The following is a 21,104-nucleotide window of genomic DNA, read 5'->3' on the forward strand; positions in this document are numbered from 1 at the left end:
CCTTTCTTCACACTACTCAGCTTAAAGTGGAGGCTTCCCTTCAAGGCAATTCTTGGCTTTATAATGAAACTATGGCCCTTAAGAAGAAAATGGGGATTATGTAGAAAGAGTTAGACATTGAACACACCATGAGAGCTAAGATGGAAATACAAATTGGTAACATCCTTGAAAAGCTCAATGAATTAGGAGCTTCATTACTTGATTAAGGAAAGTGGTCAAAGAATGGAACAAATCACTTCTAGTCTACATGTTGCGATAGCCAGTCTAGGTAAGAAGAGTAATGAGTAGATAATGTCTCCTAGTAATGTTTGCATGGGGAGTCTAGGAGGACCTAATAAGAGAACTAGGTAGAGTATGAGGAAAAAGGTCACTGAGGCTCTTGAGGCTCCTATTTTAGCTTTGGCTGACATTATCCAAAGTACTACAGAAGCAAGTAAAGAGGTGGTGAACATCATCAAAGAGCTATTGTAGGTGTTGGTTGTGGAGCTAATGTGTCAGTTGTTGGTCTAGGTGGTTTTTTTGGTTTTTGGTTTTTGTTTTCCATCTTGTTTAAAACTTTAAGTTCCAAGTCCTTGAAAAACCTGGCTACTTTTTATGGTTTAAACTTTTGGTTTCAGGTCCCTATAAAACTTGGTTTCTTTATTTAAAACTTTAGGTTTCAGGTCCTTATAAAACCTGGTGGTGCTTAATGCTTATCTTTAGTTTTTTGTAAAGGGTTTTGGGTCCCTTCAAAATTTATTTTTGCCTTAATCTAAAACAATCATAATAATTTATTTATCAATAAAATAATTTATATTAAATTATTAATAACCAATTATTAATGTATTAATAAAATAGTAATTATTAATAATACAATAATATTATAACATTTAATACTTAATAGAATATTTAATAATTATTATCATTTAATAATTTAAATAACATATATTATAAACATAAAATAAATAAATTTCATAATAATAATAACTACCTTAAGAAATATGTTTAAGGCTCATTCAGCCAAGTTGCCTTTTGCAGTGTCATTGCTTAAGCAGCCTTGGCTACCGTAGTGATTACAGTCACTACCAGTAACCCTGGCTACCTTCGCAATGGTAGTGAAAGGTCTATGAAAAGGATGATGGGGAGGTTATTGCCCCGATTCCTCTTTTCAAATTATATATATTATAAATAAATAAAAACATACAGTCCCCCACCAAATTGTAATTTGCTTGATTTTTGAGGCAATATACAGTACATAATCATATTTTAAAAATATTATTATTACCATACTATTATATTATTACGGTGGTATAAATATATATTTATATTTTTAAAGGTTTTCTTAACTGGTCTGATAGGAGAGAAATAGACAATCAATCAAAAATAGCAATTCCATTACTGGTATTCTTTTTTTTTAACTCTAATCTAAATTCAAGTGATCAAACTACAAATGCATAAAATCTATCAAGGAAGAGTTTCAATTCTTCCATCCATTTATAGAGGTTTCTAAAAATGAAGAACAAACCAATTCATACACAAGGGTTTCAACCCAAATTAAAATTTTGAAAATAGATTTAACTAGACACGAAGAAGATAGGAAATTAAAGAATGGAAAACTATTGTGCAGATAACTCACAAGATTCTACCTGAATCTGATGCTAATATGACAATACACGAAGCCCGCAAGTAATTCCCTTTCCTTTTGGAAACACTTCTCATAAAATTGCTCCTCCAAAACCCAGTTCTTGCAAAATGAGCTCTAGATCTCTGGTAAGGCATTCTCCCCTAAATTTAGGGCTTTGATTGTGAAATCACATGAGAATACTCATTGATCTTTATCTTTTATTATTTTATTATATTTTAAATTTCATGCACAACCTTTATGCAATTTAATTAATATCTTTATTAAATAATTTTCTCTCTCTTTAATTAATTTATTATATTTTAATTTCATGCTTAAGCTTTATGCAATTTAATTAAAATAAACTTTATTAAATTCATATTTTCTCTCTAATTAATTACAAGATATTTTTTAATATAATATTTATTAATTTAACTAATAATATTATTTAGAGTTTATTATTAAAATAAAACTTGTGAGGCCTCACCCTAGCCCATCATAGCATATCATAGCAGTTTATTTTATTTTTAGATACTTTATATTTTGCATTGCAAATACTTTATATTTTGAGACCTTGTTATATGTTGGACTATTTTGGACTGTTACTTAGACTATTTGATACTATGGGATACTTTATTCTATGGTAATCGTTTATAATGTTAGAACTTATTTATGATGCTTGATGATTAGTTGCATTCATGTACTTGGTTGGTTATTGTATTAATGAGTTGGAAATTATGTTTTAATATAAATGTTAGATGGACTTTATATATATATATATATATATATATATATATATATATATATATATATATGTCATAAAATGTTGCAAAAGAGCCATATCATGTTTAGTTCAATAATGGTAGTATTACATATGCACAATGGTTAGAAATGGAAAAATATTATTCAATTGAGAAATTCTTTATGTTTTGATACAATTATGAATATAAAATTAATTAAGGATTTATATGTGCATATGTTATATTTATCTTGGACTACTTATATGTGGTTTGAATGTGCAGGAAATATCCATGATAAACTAGAGAACCAAGACTATACCTTTGTATTAATTGAGGTTGCCAAGCTAAGATCTAATAAAGAGATCTTAACCTCGTTGTTAAGTATTTTACTTTGTGAATGTAATATTAATGGATATCTTGGATTAGATTACTTTTTGTGAAAATTGATTTGCCATTCGTAATGTTAAATGTATATTTATAGTGTCACTTGACAGTTGTATTGTTATGTGTTTAAATGGCAAGTCAGGTTGAGTCATTGGCAAAAGACACCCAAAATTATTCCTAACTAGTTAGAAATTTTTAAGTTTTCATCCCCTTGCTAAAAATATCTTATGAAGGTTTTAATCAAATTAAATTTCGAATTTCAAGTTTAGGGTGACTTTAGAGGGCTTTGTTTGAGTCTTAGGGTGTTCTTTTAGTGAAATTAAGTTACCTACATGTTAGTACTATATGATAGGGCTTTAATTTTGGCTTTAATGGTGTTAAAATCTCTTTTCTAACACTTTTAAATTCCCATTTCTTAAGTATTGCGAAAATGGAAGAATTTTTAAGCAAAATTCCTACCTTATCTCTAGTGAGTTGATAATTCCAACCAAATAGGGAAACTTAGGTGGAGTTGAAGTGTTTGTTCTCTTTTATGATGAAGAAAAATGAGGAATGTTTATCTTTTAGAGGAAAATTGGAAAATAGGTTGGGCATTCACCCACTCTCTAGTTTTTAGAGATTTTTTATTTTGGAGATTGGATAAAGGAAGGATAGAGAGCTCTTCTCAAATTGGGTCATTTACCATAGCTTCAAGAAAGGTTGGATCTTTTGCCATGTTTTGTAAATTATGTGTTGTATTATTTTTCTAAATAAAAGATGTGTAAATTTCTCTATAGATGCATATGTGTGTTGTTCATTGTCCATGTTGTATTATTGGGTGTGGATGAATATCTATTGCCTTATTTTCATTTGATTTTGAGAGTGTGATGTTATAGGTGTGGAAGGAAATCACTCACCCTTGGGAGGGAAGAAGTGGCCTTCAAGTGAAGGGGTTAGTTGGGCATATCCCATAAGTTCAGAGTCTCTTCCCTAGAAGGAAGAGGGATAAGCATGTAGTATGGGTTGCATGTGCCAGTACTTTGTTATGCACTTTGGGGGTGATAAGGGGAGAAATTTTGTGAGAGTTGGTATTTATTCTGGTATGCCTTATGAAGGTAGATTTGGTTTTCTATATTTGGCAGCTTATCCCCTGAGTGCAGAGTCTCTTCCCTGGAAGGAAGAGGGATAAGCATGTAGTATGGATTGCATGTGCCAGTACTTTATTATGCACTTTGTGGGTGATAAGGGGAGAAATTTTGTGAGAGATGGTATTTATTTTGGTATGCCTTGTGAAGGTAGATTTGGTTTTCTATATTTGGCTTCTCCTTGGGGTTTTAGGCACACCTTCACCCATTCTATTGGTTCCTCTAGTAACCTATTGTGTAAAGTCAAAAAGGGTGTTAAATGGTGTATCTTGTAATGTTGATTTATATGTGTGATTGATTGTTACCTAGTTGGTCCTTGTTCTCCAAGCTCGGCGGATGGTCTCTTAGAGACCTAGGCTAAAAAGTGAGCTCTCCATGGTTTACAAGGTTGTTTTGTACAGGTTTTTTAAATGGATATGTGTTGAAGAAAAACTTTGAATATTTTTTTCATTTTTCTGTTGGAGATTTTAAGAAGATTTATTATGAACAATGTAAAAGTTATGTAATGTAAAAGATCAGAAGTAGATCTTCATGTAATTTGTAATTTAATGTAAGGATCCAATTATGATTGTAATATTTGAAATAATTTTTCAATACTATGAATATATTTTAGTTTAAATATTTTTGAATTGTTTTCAAGAAATAAAATTAAATATTATTATTATTGAATGTGTGTAAGTGTGTGTCTTGTTCAAGATAATTTTGGGCATGAAAAAACTCCTAAATAATTATTATTAAATTAAATAAATATAAATACACCTAAATTAGACTTTAATAAAATCTTTTAAATCATGAAAGAAAATCTTTTAAAACTACTCATGAAACATGGGTCAATGAGTTTAACTCAAAAGTCACACAGTTAATTCCTAATAGCAATATCACACTTTGACTTGCTATCGAAATTATCTCCTACTTATCAATTGATGAGTTTCAGGGGCTTTCTAATGAATGGTTCATAAGGAAAAACACTTGGTGAAGGTTTTGCAAATGGGGTTGCAAGCTTTGGGTTTAACCATGGAGGAAACTTCATAGTTAAGTGCGCTCAAGATAGAGTAGTACTGGGATGGGTGACCTCCTAGGAAGTCCCGGTGCTTCACCCCCATGATCATCACCTAGATCTAATGAGTGCTAAGTATCACATTTATTCTGATGAGAGATTTATTCATTTTGAATCACTACTCATGAAACATGGGTCAATGAGTTTGATTCAAAAATCACACAGTTAAATCCTGATAGCAATATCACAATTTGACTTGCTATGAAATTATCGCCTACTTATCAATTGATGAGCTTAAGGGGATTTTTAATGAATTTTTCATAAGTCACAACACTTGGTGAAGGTTTTCCAAATGGGGTTGCAAGCTTTGCGTTTAACTATGGAGGAAACTTTGTAGTTAAGTGCACTTGGGCTAGAGTAGTACTCGTATGGGTGACCTCCCAAAAAGTCCTAGTGCTTCATCCCTATGAGCATCACCTAGATCTAATGAATGCTAAGTGTTCCATTTATTTTCATGATATATGGATTCATGTTGAATCACTACTCATGAAACATGGGTCAATGAGTTTGACTCAAAAATCACACAGTTAAATCCTGATAGCAATATCACAATTTGACTTGCTATGGAAATTACCTCCTACTTATCAATTAATGAGCTTAAGGGGATTTATAATGGATGGTTCATAAGGCATAACACTTGGTTAAGTTTTTTGAAATGGGGTTTCAAGCTTTGGGTTTAACCATGGAGGAAACTTTGTAGTTAAGCGCACTCAGGCTGGAGTAGTGCTAGGATGGGTGACCTCTTGAGAAGTTTTGGTGCTTCACCCCTCTAAGAATCACCTAGATCTAATGAATGCTAAGTGTTCCATTTATTCTCATGATGGATAGATTCATGTTGAATCACTACTCATGAAACATGGGTCAATGAGTTTGACTCAAAAATCACACAGTTAAATCCTGATAGTAATATTGCAATTTGACTTGCTGTGGAAATTATCTCCTACTTATCAATAAATGGTTTTGTTTTTCTCAAATCATCTTATCCAAGAAAGACATTTTTTGCTAAAGACCCTATCCATTATGCACATAATCAAGAGTCTATAGAGGTTCCCTTGGCCATTACAACATTGATAACATAGACAAATAACTTACAAATGTTTGTGATTTCCAATCCATAATGGAAGCCTCATATTTGGTAGTTGCATAAGGAAGGCTAAGATGTGTAAGATAATGCTTCATATAAAAATTTTGTTACACACTTGTTCAAATCCATCTAATAGAAGTTCTAAAAATATTAGTACAAATCATTCAAATTCTAGATTTTTTTTTATAAAGCTAAAGGCAATGTCCTTATCATATATAAGAAAAGTTGTAAACAAGCTAAGGAATTTCAAGAAATCTTATACATCAAGAATTTAGAAAACATAATAGAAATGCAACATTGTTATCCAAGCAATGGTAGATGTTCTTATAAGAAAATATCAAGATAAAATAGTAAGAAAAACAAAAATATAGTCATCTTGTTTATGATTTTTAAACAAATGAGGTTGAATCTTGCTAAACCGTGATATGGATTTCATGTAGAACAATGACATGAAATAGCTCTCATGCAGGAAAATACCCCAAAAAGCCTTCAAAAGTCATGTGGACTCAATGTCCAAGAAGATGTTCTAGACTAAACTAAAAGATAGATATGTTCAAGTAAAACATAAACCCAAATTCTATTCCAAGCAAACACATGTTCTTCCATCCATATACCAAATATTAAAGACAATATAAAAGGTTCAATTTATACTAGTTAAGAAGAAAAAAGTGGCATGTATTCATATAGTTTTATAAAAAATAAAGAAGTCCTCATTCAAAAATCTTAAATGAGAAAGTGTCTTTACAAAGGTAAGATGTTGATGCTTTACTATTTGTAGTTAGTGCCTCTTAACTAAGATATAATAAAATAAAAATTATGGAAGTGGGAATGTTCAAGTTTTGAAAAAAATCATGCCCAACATAAGCTAAATCATTAAAACAATACATAGGCTTTTCACAACAAAAAAAATGGTGGATGAAGCCCAAATAAAGAAGAACAACATTTCATATACAAAGAAAGCATCTTGTTGCAAAAGACTTTGAAAAGGTGAGCTTCAAATAAAATATTTATTTTTTGTTTCTATGAAGTGTCTTATGATGGACAAAAGCATATATGGAGTGACAAAGAGCATAGGCAACTTAACCAATGGGCAAAAGACAGAGACCATACAAGCAATAGTTTTGAGGAAAGAATTTTTTCTATTCTTAGACTCCAAGAAATGTGATATCATTTCACTAGTACAAAAACAAAAATTTATTACTAAATAAACTACTAAAAATTGTAGATATGTGACTAAATTTGATCACATGACCAATGGTAGTTTATTGCCAAACATTTATCTCCCAACCAAATTTATGACTAAACTATTTTAATCATTGATTAGGTCATTGATTTAGTTGTTTATTGTTGTCATTTGGTAGTTTATATGGTAATTTTGGTCATTTATTTGGTAGTATATTTGGTATTTTTGGGTAGTATATTTGGTCGTTGATTTAATAGTTGATTTGGTAGTTAATTTGGTAGTATATTTGGTAATATATTTGGTAATATATTTGACAATTTATTTGGTATTTTATTTAATCATTAATTTAGTCATATTAGGGCATGATGAAATTGAACCACCATCATCCTACTTATAAAGCAAGTGCTCTTCCATTGAGCTAGTACCCTTTAAAGAACAATGTAAAAAAATGACAAATTTGTCTTCCTAGCATTAGATCTACCATGATCATGGTCACTATAACATGATATAATCTTCTAAAAGAACACAAATTTTAGTTATTATGAAAAACAATAATCTAAATCTTTATCAATAATAATTCAACAACACTAAATTTATAATTATATTTTATGTCAATTACACTTCTCTAAATTATTGTAGTGATAGACACTTATAAAATATAATTTGAAGCACTTTGGCCACACACAATTATTATTTCTTGTGCTAACTTCTCAAAAAAAAGATACAAATGATTATGCAATTTATGTCAAGAAAATAGACCTTTGCATTAAATAAAAACATCAAACCCCATTAAAAAATTGCATCTATTAAAAACTATGAAACACAATCAATTGAAATACTCACTTTTTAACATATGGAAGTGTCAAAGGATCAAATATTTCCTCTCCCTTATGCTCAAGTGGGTGCTAAAAGTGTTCATTACACCTAAAGTTGACATTTATTGAACCTTAGTATACAAACAACATAAAAATAGGAATTTGATAAAAATAAGGCACATGAAAAGAAAGTTTTTATCAATGATCTATAATTAAGTATTCCTAGTAATGGGGAAAGTGGTGCCAATCCATAAATGTAACAAAGAACTAATTAATCTATTTATCATGAATTGCTTTAAAAAACCTATAACAAAAGGAAATAATGGACTAGGAAAAAACAAAATGAAAAAAAATGGTTTAGGAAATGTAAGCTTTGTCAAGACAAGATTTAGAACCTTGCTTAAATAATTATTAGCCTAATAAGAATATTAAGGACCATTAAAAGAGTCTCAGCCTAAACATCTTGTATTACCAATGGCTCCTTATCCCTCCATGCTACCACAACTAAATAATCTAGAGAAAGAACAACAATAGGACTAATTCATTAGAAAAACCCATGAATCTTGAGATATAAAAATTGACAAGAAATATTGATTTCAAAATGAAAGATGACATCTTACCTTTGTAAGTGATGACTTTACCAGCAATTTCCACAAGAGATAAAGGAACTCTATCATCTCTACTCTAAAAATTCTTGTTGAAGGAATCAATTTCTATTCCACTCTCTATCTCCATTCTCCAAAAAATAAAAATAAAGCAAGATTTTTGCTTCTCTTCTAATCTCTCAATCTTAAAATATTTTCTTTTCCAATATTCAAAGCCCTTGGATATAAAATCTCTAATCAATATGTTGGATGGAGATAAAGCATAGAAGGAAAATAAGGATAATAATCCACCAATATTACTCTTTAGCAAGATAATATTCATATCAAACCAATCAACATAAGCACTCATTAAAAGAGAAGAAATCAACATTCAAGAGGAAAATGACATCAAATCATATCCATTTGATAAGTCTAAGGAAGTAATCTTAAGTCAACAATCAAGTGAAAATAAGCAGTGAACAAACTAATAATAAACAACAATAACAAATAGAAAAGGTAATTAGAGTTGCTAACAGATATGGAAAGGTGCAATCAAGGAAAAATAATAGGTAACTATAGAATGATTCCTTACAACTATAGAAGAAATCATTTCAAAGACTAAAATGATATTTAAAAAATTATCTAGGTAACTGACTAACTATCATACCTTATTCAACATTTGATATCCCCTTTAAGTAAGTTGATGTGACATATGTCACCTCTTCATGGGGGACTTCAAAAAACCCAATTGTGTCCACAGCTTCTAAAATATTTTATCACCAAACCATATTTTAAACTGAGGCCCTCTTGGAATACATTTAACCTAGAAGAGAAAGGGCATGTAACCATGCATATATTAAAAAAATTAATAAATTGAGCAGATTGGGTTTCTCTTTTTCTCAAAACTGAGGCCCTCTTGGAATGATGAGTTTGTAAAGTCACTAAGCTACAATCCTTAATCATGTGATCCTTAAGTAATCTTGCATGCCTCTTGACCTAGACACTCTTTGGTATCTACCCACCCAACCCCATAGACAAAACTCTCAGGAGCACTACTTGATCGTGATTTTGACGCTTAGCCAAATTGTGTTGGATTTTGATGACTACCTCATACTTGTTTCTATATCAAATAGGTTGTCAAAATAATAAGAGATACTTGTGATCAGAAACTAAACACAACATGAATAAGATAGAATCATTTGAAATTCAATAGCATCACTAGTCATTCACTATAGGTTCAAAGTTTTTGTCCTCATCCACTGAAAAATCACCACGAAGTCATGCAGGGTCCTTTCCAGTGAATGATGCTCAAATTCAGTACATTGTAGGTGAATATTCATTGAATCCAAATTTTGGGTTGGAGGGATGAATATGCTAACTTAAATTTCAATCATTAAACTAATTGAGAGCTCCCCTTCAACTTTTTGACATTGGATGTTACAGTCTAGCATTAAAACCAATTTTTATGCAGCTAATCACATTACTTATTAAAAAAAAATCCTAATAGGGTGTTATATTTATGTTTTGTAGGTATTAATTATATTATTAAATACTTTTCTACTTCTATGCAAACACCAAACTTGATTTTAAATATTTTTACAACTATTAGCTTGCCAATGAGTTTATGCCACTATCATTTCCAATCCAATTATCATGATTTTTTGTTCTATAAAAAAATGATGAACTTCAAAAATTATTTTGTACATATCTTGAGATATTAATCAATTCCCAAGTTTAGAGTCTCATGCTAGGTATGAGGATATTTCTATACATGTTTAACTAATATTTTTTTATTTGAATCCATCAAAGGAGGGTCTCAAATCTATCCATTTTAGAACAAAAAAAGGCTCACACTTGATGTAACATGTTCCTATAGTTTCTACACAAGGAATAATTAGCAAAAGGGACAAAAATACATAACAAAAACCAAATAATAAGTCTCAAATGTCCATTAGTTCAATATCTAGTACAAGAAAGCTCACACTCTCTGACCACTAGGACAATTGATCTGGAAATGATAAATATTTATTAGAAATATGTTAATGCAAGTGGTTGGTCAAGTAAATGTCTTGGTAATAAAGGATTGGAAATCCTTCTACATTGACTCCATGACTAGATAGAATCATGTATTTTTCCTAAGAATAACATACTAAATTCATTTTATTTGTCAACCTAGGAGCATAAGCTTGAGAGGGTGACTAAAAATTACATGCTTTGATTCCTCTTTAAGTCATTACAACTAAAATAGGAAAGAAATGTTGAAGGAAACTAAGCTAGGAACTGAAACAACATTTTGCCTTAAAGCTTAGAGTAATGTTGTAAACAGTAAATATATTTATGCATCTATGTTGTAGGAACAATTCAATGGTTCTATTATCAATGGTTGTAGGAATAGTAGAAGTCTACTTTGCAAAGAAATAATCAAAGAAATAAAATATATTCTAACAAAGTGGTTCACTCACCAAGTGGGCCTCCTTGGATGAGTGAACAAAAAAAATAATCAAGTCTAAAGGTGGAAACTTGAACTCTTTATTCTATTCATTCATAATAAGAGATTACCTTTGAAAACAAGATTACACACTGCTAAACAGAACAATCTATCTTCTTTCAAGTTAAAACTAGGAAAAATCTCCTTTCAAGGTTACAATAGAAATTATTTTAAGGAAAGCGACAATGACTTCCTAGTCCTACAATCACTCCATCAACAAGGATCAATTACAGATCATAAAGTTCACAATAAAAATATCATTAAATATATTTTAACTCCTCCAAGAATATAGTAGGTTGAGGAAACTATATTCATGTGCTTCCATATTAGAAATTGCACAATAATATGTGTGTGTGGTGATTCATCAATCATCTGGTTGGCTTTGACTTAGCATTGAAATGTTGACTTGAATGTGCACAAAAAAAACCTACAAAATATTAAATGCAACAACATCTACATTCATATATTTATTTTATCATCAATGTTATAAAAGGTATATTGTTCAAATTATCACTCTTGCAAATCATACAACTGTAGGAAGGAACCTACCCAAACATAGCATGGATGAGAAAATATTTATCAACATGTAATATTCTTTCATTAAACCATAGAAATCCATAGATTCAAGCGAACACAACATATCTAAACAATCTATACTTCAATCTTCATGTCTTAACATATAGATAGTATATTCATAAAAACATAAGTTCTTTTGCTTAAACCATAGAGTCATAAAATGTTTCTTGCAAAATAATTATCCAAAAATAAGATATAAGGTTCTCAAAATAATGGCCTTTTAGAGGCTCATCATTCCCCCCAACTGATCTATTTTTGGTCTCCAACAATCATAAAGTTCCATATTCAGGCCTGCATTCTCTAGTCACTAGGTGTCCTTTCACCTAGCTCATCCTTCACATAATCGAAGTAACCATATTTTTTTTTGAGCCTCTTCTAGTGCCAAACTTTAGCAGTCATGTCATGATCTTTTTCATTGTCATTTACTTCTAGTAGTGGTTGTAGGAGAACTAGGGGTTAATACCTTAATGGCAACCAATGTTTGCACTAATTTCCTCCAAGTCAATAAACCAAGGAATCCTTATTATAGCAAGATTCAAGTTTTGTGGAGACTGGAGTTCTCTTATTTTTAAATCATGTGGCATTCTAACCATCACTACCTTGAGGCAATGATTGTTGTCTCAACATTTTGAGATAAGTGTTATTCCCAATCTATGATTGTCTATTCTCTGACTGTACTCACCTTACCAAGTCCTACAAGATTTCCCAAAATTAGATCTAATCTAAATATGTCTATCTAGAATGTTGAACTTTTGATCTCATGAACAAGGGTTTTGTCATCTCATTCTCCCTATAGGGTGCAATTTGATGTTCTCTACTTATTTCATTATGTATCCAAGACATTGCTTCCCTTAACTGTACATCTCCTACATGTAAGATCGGGTTCCAATCAGTGTCATTAGGCACTACTAGATTGTGAAGATACAATTCACACAATAAATTTTTCAAATCCATAGGAACAAATCAAAATGCATCATGAAACTCATGTGGGGTAGAGATAGAGGGGTTAAGACCTTCCACAAATTGAGTCAATTTATAATTTGCAAATTGTTCTTTCAAAAATAAATTATATATGGGTGATGGTGGCCTACATTCCATTAATTCAAGAATCAATCCTATAATTTGCTCAATTCTTCTTTTTAGAACTTCATTCTGATCTAAACTTTGTTTCAACTGGTAATTATACTCATCAATAATTGGTAATTTTTCTCATCAATAATAGCTGTTCAAACAAATTAATTCCTATAGACAAGGGTGTAGACAGGTTTGGTGGTGGTAATGGCTCATGATTAAAGAGGTATATCCATTTGGTGCCAACTACTAATTTTTTTTGAGATTTTGTAGTGTGGAGAACCATCTTATTCTTATGATAATATTTGTTACCTCCTTTTATTCCTTATTATATTCTATGGTTGTTGTACTTAATGTATCTAACCCTTCTTGATCCAATTTTTCTAATACATCTTTAACAATTTCATGTCTGAATTCTAGATAATCCTTTGAAGGGAGTTCTATAGAATTTTCACTAATGTCTTGCATAGCAAGGTTTTCTTCATATTCCTCAAAAATTTCAAGCTCATCATATTCCTTATCATTTTTGATAAGCACATAATTAATACTACATAGCTTCTGGTTGTAGATTATGGGTTTTGCTCTAAGTTTCACTAGCTTCTATTTGTTGCAATTTTTCCTCATGAGAGGACTCCTTTTCACTTTTAGACATTTAGGGGTAACTATGGGAATAGAGGCTTTTGTAACTCTACTCTCAAAGAGTCTCACACCTCACCTTGTGGGTGGTGTTGATAAGCATGGAGGATTCTTTCATTTCCTCCTACTTATAGGTGTTTCTACCACAAATGCTTCAAGAGGTTTTTCTAGATCTTTCTCCTCCTAAGAGTGCAAGGGTTTATTAAGGTTACTCTCCTCATCTAGTTGCTCTAACCTTTTTTATTCAAGTTCCAACATTTTACCTTTGTCCTTCTCAGTGGAAAACCTATTCTTAATAAATGATGAGGCAGCACTAACAACTTCTACCTCTTTGCTTCTTCTTTTTTTACAATGGAGGGTTCAATCTTGTAAATCCTCTTCTTAATTGGTTTAAGACTAGAGGGAGATCCTTTAGGAGCATTTTCAATTCTAGGGAAAATTTTATAGAAACTTGTGGGTGTTCTTTCCCTTTGTCCTACACCCTAGCCTCAAGGGCTAACCAACCTAGGCTCTACCTCCTTTAACTACAAGAATTCATCCCATGATCGAATTGCTTGCTTATTTAATTCTCTTTCTACAATTAATTTTATTAGACCATGGTGAGAGACAAACTAATCACTTCCTGACTACACTATAGAAGCTTTCTTCTTAATAATGTTAAAAAGGAAATTTTGAAGGTTTACCTATCTATAATCATGTTGTAGGTGAGTCAACATTTTAAAATGTAGAGCATGCAGGTATTTGTAACATACCCCACATTTGAAATATTGGATGATAAACATAGTAGATTGAATAGACTCCATTGGCAAGGATAGCCTCAAAGCACCTTGTTTCTTATCAATGTCTAATTGTGGGTCCTAGTGTATACTAAATTGTGCCCTAGTTGTCCTCGGGTCAAACTCTTTCTCCCATTTTTCACCTTCCTGGGGCAATCCAGTGACCTCGGTAGTTACCTCTTCTAAGAACTCAATTCTTAGACCTTTAACCACTGCAATGCCATCCCTTAAGGTGGTCATAAATTGAATACCTACTTCTTCATCAAATCCATTCAAACTAAGACAATAATCCAACTATCCCCTTCTCCTAAACATTTCATAGTTGACTATATCTCCCAAAAGAACTCAATGATCAATAGGTTTATTCCTTTGTATGCCTCCACCCATGGTTAATTACAACTTTATTATGGAAAAACCCTAATGTTTCAAATCTTAGTAGATCAAGGTTTACAACACTGGCCCTAGTGTTTCAAAAAATGGTGTCTACTTGGGGATTTTAATGTACCATATCTCATAATATCCTTCTTGCTTCAAATTTCATAATTTTTGCTCATGTACAGGTTCATCAATTGAACATGTTGCAAACTAGCATTAAAAGTTAAGTGACTACTTCTAATGTTCTTAATTTCATAATGATTCAATTGCAAAAGGACATGTCACCAACATGTGATATTAAATATGCACTTATTTCTAGTCATCTCAATACACTTTAAAGGTACATGTGTTTTGAAATTTTTAAAAAACAACATTTAAATATTTTCCTCCCCCAAGTAAAGTAAGGCATGGGTCCCACCAGGCCAAGATAGGTAAGAGTGAATAATTATAAACAATACCAAATCGCAACAAAGCATGAATAAAATAGAATAAAATGCATGCAAAGTTATGAGGGAGGTACCTGGCAACTACTGCAAGAAAGATGTTCTAGAAATATCACCAAAATTGATAGAGTGATGGAATGGAATGATAAAATGGAAGAGAGAGAAGTTGAAGTGAAATGGATGTGAAGAAGGTACTTCCAAAATGGAAGTGTTTATTATGAATGCACTGATTGGAGTCAAGAAGCATTAGGAGTTAAGGTAGGAGATCTAGACTCATTGGCTACAAGAATGAAAATATCCTCATTGTGCTGGAATTGTTGCAAGAACTCATCACGACTAACTGGTTTATCGTAAAGCTTGAGATGATGCCCATTAAAAAGTAGTTTGAAGAAAATAGGATTAATGGTAGATAATTAAATTGCACCATTTGGAAATATGAAAAAAATCTCATAGGGTCCTAACCAGTGTATTTGGAACTTCCCTAGATTATGTTGGTGCTTTGAGTCGTCAAGGAGTGCCAAATCTCCTACAACAAACATTTTATGTTTAATAAACCGATCATGCCACTATTTTCTCTAGTGTTGAATGAGCTTAGTATTATTCAATGTAGATTTTCTCCATTCATCAAGACCATTTAAATTCAGGATTCAGGATTTTATGTTTAATAAACCGGTCATGCCACTATTTTCTCTAGTGTTGAATGAGCTTAGTATTGTTCAATGTAGATTTTTTTCCATTCATCAAGACCATTTAAATTTAGGATTCAGTCCTGTTGGGAAATATTCAATCCTATCCCAAGCTCTAAGGCAATCTATTTTATATTCAAATTCTATAGGAATTACTGTTGATTTTTCATTAACAAGTTTGAAGGAAGTAAAACTAGTTGTGGACTTCCAAGTGGTTCTATAAGCCCAGAGAGCTTCAGGAAAGCATGTGGCCCAATCCTTCCTATTAAGTGTTATAGTCTTGGTGACAATAGATTCCAACTCCCTATTAGTAACTTCTACTTAAGCATTAGTCTGAGGATGATAAGGGGATGATTTACTATGTTTGATAGTATACTCCTTCATAAGAGCAGTTATTAATTTTTGATGTAAACTGAATCCCCTAATCAAATGTCAATTTCCTAGGAACACCAAACCATGTAAAGATGGATTCATATAAAAACTTTGTCACATTGACATCCCTAGGGTGTTTCATGGGTTTAGCATCTACCCATTTGGTTATGTACTTCTTGCATACTAGAATGTAGGATTTGCCTTAGGAAGTAGGTTCAATGGGTCCTACAAAGTGAATCCCCCATTTTTCAAAGGGTGTGATAAATACTTGAGGCTCCAGGGTCATTTCATCTAATTTAATGGTTCTACCCATTTGTTGCCACTTGTCACATTTCTTTGTATATTGGCTACATCCTTGTGTAAGCTTGGCCAATAATACCCAGTTGTCAAGATTTTGAAGGTTGTTCTTTTGGCTGTAAAGTGACCTCCACAAGGCTCATTATGACAAGCCTTCAAGAAATCATATGTTTCATCTTCTCTTAGACATCTTCACATGACTTGATTAGGGCTAGTATAGAACATGAATCCAACAATCCATGAATAATTAAAGCTCTTCTCTACTAGTAATTTTTTTGTTTGGGCAAAGAAGTATACTAGCATTTTTCCTATGGTGAGGTAGTTGGCAATATCTACAAACCATGGGTTTTGTGTAGCCAATAGAAAAAGGTGTTCATCTAGAAAGCTATCATCAATGGTTGTAGGATCATTAGAGACATGCAACTAAGAGAGAAAGTCAGCTACCACATTGGCTTTACTAGGTTTATCAACTATGGTGATATTGAATTCTTGCATGAGTAATAAGCATTGAGACAATCTTCCTAAAATTGTAGGTTTTTTCACCAAATACTTTATAGCAGAATGGTCAGTGTGAACAAATATCTCATATCCAATAATGTAATGCTTGAACTTATTAAAGGCATAGATGACTATAAATAATTCCTTTTCAGTGACTGTGTAATTAAATTCTATAGCTTGCAAATTCTTACTGATGAAATAAATAACATGTTCAATAGAGTCTACCTTCTAGCCCAACATGACACTAATAACATAGTCTGAGACATCTATATGAATGTGAAAAAGGCATGCTCCATTTAGGTCCTCTAAAAATAGGCTCAGTGGTAAGTACTTCCTAAAGCTATAGGAAGGATGCTACACAGTAAGAGTCCCAAAAAAATTCAAAATCCTTTTTTAGTAGGTTGTAGAGAGGTGCTACAAGTTGACTAATGTTTTTAATAAATCTTCTAAAATAGCCAGCATGTCCCAAAAAACTATGTACATCCTTCTACATCTTTGACATAGGCAAGGTAATGACTTCAATCTTTATTAGATCTACTTGGATGCCCTTAGATGAAATGAAATGGCCTAGGACTACCCCTTCCTCTATCATCATATAGCATTTCTCACTATTCAAGGAAAGGTTATAGTCCTAACATCTTTTAAGTACCATTTCCAAATCTATGTTTGTTTCTTCAAAAGTAGCACCATAAACAATGAAATCATACATATAGATCTCCATACAATCAGTAGAAATATCTAAAAAGATATTGCTCAAAGCTCATTGAAATATGGTTGGGGCATTACACAAGCCAAAAGGCAAGACTGAGTAGGCAAATGTTCCCCATGGGTAGGTAAAAGTTGTTTTTTCTTCATCATTTGGGGCTATTTGAATCTAATTGTAACCACTGAAACCATCTAGAAAATAAAAATATTTTTTGCTAGCTAGGTTGTCAAGGACTTAGTCTATAAATAGCAATGGGAAATAGTCCATCTTAGTGGCTAAATTGAGCTCCCTATAATCTACAAAAACTTTCCATTTTCCTCCCTTTTTGGGTACTATGACCAGGGGTGAAACCCATCGACTATAGGAGATGGGGTATATAAAACCAACACTTAATAGTTTCTTAATGATATCTTTTAAGATAGGGTTAATTCTCCTTTGAGGTTGTGAAACAGGCTTGAAGTTAGGGCTAATGTAAATTTTGTGAGTGCAAAGCATAGGATCTAATCCTTTCATGTCCATGTAATCCCAAGCAAATGCACTTTGATTCTCTTGTAGTAACTACAAGATAGCTTCTTTTTAGTAGGGTGTTTACATTCAGATCCTTGCCTAGACCAATTTCCATCTTAATAACCTTATCAGCTATAAATAATTGATCAATATAAGAAGAATCCATCTCATGAGGTAATAATGAATGGAGAAATTGTGAATATTATGAATGATGTAGTTAATTCAAAGATGGTACAATGGTTTGTAAGATACATTCAGTTTGAGGAGACATTGGAAATTTTGTTCCATATTCATTAAGGATAATGGATGAAATTATTTCATCTTCTTCTCAAGTGTCTATAAATGATTCTCTACCTATCATCATCAATTGATGAATGGAATTGGCTTCTACATTGTCATCACCCAAGTCTGGCCAGATTACTTGGTCATCTAGTAACAATGGTTGAGTAGGGGAGTATAAAGTAAAGTTCTTGATGAACACCATTGGATATTGTCATCTTCCCAAATCGGAAAACTATATAAGCATTTGCAATGGCTAACTGTTGTCTCCCTAAGATTAAAGGATATCCTCCCAAAATGGCCTTTGGGAAGAGAGCAACAAAATCAACTAAATATTCCCAGGAATTTAAGTTGACTATAACATCTTCTATCATCTCATCTCATTTAATGGTAGAGAAATCAACAAGTTGAAGGATGGTGGGGGTCTCTCTAAGGCTAATGATATGTAACTAAGATAGTGCCTCCTTTTTCATGACATTAATAGATGTCCTACATCATCCAAAGCATTTTGAACTTGGATCCCATGAATAATGATTGTACTTATAGGACTCCCAAGGTCAGAGTATTTGGGTACAGTTAATTTTTCTAGCATTAAGTCAGACAACTATCTTAGGACATGAATGGTTTTTGGATCTTTCTTCTTCCTTCTTAGCTACTTAATGCATGCTTCCCTAATAGCTTTAGTATAGGTGGGAACTTCCTTAATAGCATCCAACAATGGTATTTTTACTATCATTTGTTTTAACTGATTAAGAAAATCAATTACTACATTATTCTTCATGGGTTGGTATTATTCTATCAACCTATGGGGAAATTGAGGTTCTTTGGCTACAAGAGAGGTATGCCGATTTGACTCATCTATATGCTTAGTAGGAGGATCCTTAACTTCATTTATTATAGGTTTTTGGGGTGCATAAAGAGTGGTGTCTAACCTTAAGTGAATATCATTAAATGAGATGGCATAGCTTTGTTGTTGAGCTTGATGTTTAGTATTTTTTTGATTAGGGTTTGGTTGAACTGGTTGTTGGGTCTTCTTGGAAGGAGTATTAGTGGCTGCAAGAGGAGGCATTAGAGCTTTCTACTAAGCTAGTGGTAATAGGGTTGGTTGACTAGATTGGGTACTCCAATTTTGAGGTTGTTGCCAACCCTTTTGAGGTTGCTACCAACCTTGCTGAGGTTGTTGCGAACCTTGGTGAGGTTTTTTCCAACTATGATTTCCACTAAAACTAGTATTTTGAAAAATTTTCCTTTGATTATTATTATTATAACTTTGAAGAGGATCTTATGGCATATCTTTTCTTTGAGCCCACTACCTTCTTTGAGCAACATAAAGTACCTCTCCATTTTTATCAATGGTTTTAAACTTAGTTGGCATTGGTTGTGTCTACATACTTCCAATAGACTTACATCTAAAATGCTTTTTATTTTCTCTACAATATGGATGGTATTTAGTCAACATGGCATTAGCTTCATCTTTCTTTCTTTGGTCTTGTATGGTGTCTAGTTGAGTGGCTACATCATTAATGATGTCTTGCTTGATGTCTAATAGTAACTTAGATAACTCCATCTTCAATACTGCTAAACTACTATTGGACTTATGTGGTAGGTCTCTAAGTCCCCTACTTTTATTCACAATATCTCTGGAATAATTTAGGCATATACTCTCTATATCATTCCAAGTCTTTTGAGTGATATCCCCTATTTCCATAAGGTCTAGAGATTCAATGCTTTCTTCATTTACACCTCTCAGAAAAAGATGTTTCTTTGACTCCTCATTCAATTAATGTTGTGTGTTACAATATAGGTTGAACATGAACTAGAAAACATAATCTTCCAAGGCTTCATCATCCTTTTGGGACATTTTGAAAATGTCATCCCCTTTTAAATCTTGACCCCTACAATATTCCTTATACTTTGTGAGAAATAGATTGCACATTGCATGCCAATTTTCTACAACATTGGCACCCAACCCCATGAACCATCTCAGAGCAGCTTCTTTGAGGGTAGAAGGAAACAACTTCAATTTGTGGGCATCAATTGTATAATCATAACTCCTACATAGTATGTCAAACTCAAAGAGAAAGGTTTCAGGGTCTTCAATGATGAAGGCATAAAACTTGGGGAGTGCAATATTAGGTATGTTTTTCAAATTTTGGCTACCTTGCTAAGGATGGATAGGAAAAGGAAATGTTGGTTGAGGTTGAGCCATTCTTGGAGGGGGTACTATTAGTGGTGCTTGATAGATGACAAAAGCAAGTGGATTATCTTGGTATTTAGGTTTGACAAAAAGGTCATTCAAATGCAAGGATTCATCAGAGGATGAGGGTATTCATTCTTGAGCAGCAATGAATGGATTTTCAAAAGTTTCCTCTTCATTCTCACTGTGAGGTTCTTTAGGTTCAAGATTAAAAATGTCTTCCTGAATGTTACAAGGAAGAAATTTTTCAAAGGGGTTTCTTCTTCTATGCATGCAAAATAATGCAAAATCTAATCCAACATAATGACTTTAGGGTTGAATTAGATTGACACCTTCCTTTAAAATGGTGCCAAAAATGGTCGATTAGCTAAATACCTTAGTAACAAAGGATTGGACATCCTTTTACATTGACTCCATGACTAGATAGAATCGTGTATTTTTCCTAAGAATAACATATTGAATTCACTTCATTTGTCAACCTAGGAGCATAAGCTTGAGAGGGTGACTGCAAAGTATATGCTATGATTCCTCTTTAAGTCATTACAACTAAAATAAGAAAGAAATGTTGAAGGAAACTAAACTAGGAACTGAAACAATACTTTTCCTTAAAGCTTAGAATGATACTC

General features: G+C 32.3%; 1 pseudogene; it reads right to left on the bottom strand.

Annotated features, from left to right (window-relative positions):
* The window catches only part of LOC149573092 (receptor homology region, transmembrane domain- and RING domain-containing protein 1-like), a 31,785-nt pseudogene extending 17,427 nt beyond the window's left edge, over positions 1-14,358 (bottom strand).
* Between the last annotated feature and the right edge of the window lie 6,746 nt (positions 14,359-21,104).

Source organism: Cupressus sempervirens, chromosome 2, assembly GCF_028749045.1.
Source record: "Cupressus sempervirens isolate cs-2001-9-10 chromosome 2, ASM2874904v1, whole genome shotgun sequence".
NCBI lineage: Eukaryota > Viridiplantae > Streptophyta > Pinopsida > Cupressales > Cupressaceae > Cupressus > Cupressus sempervirens.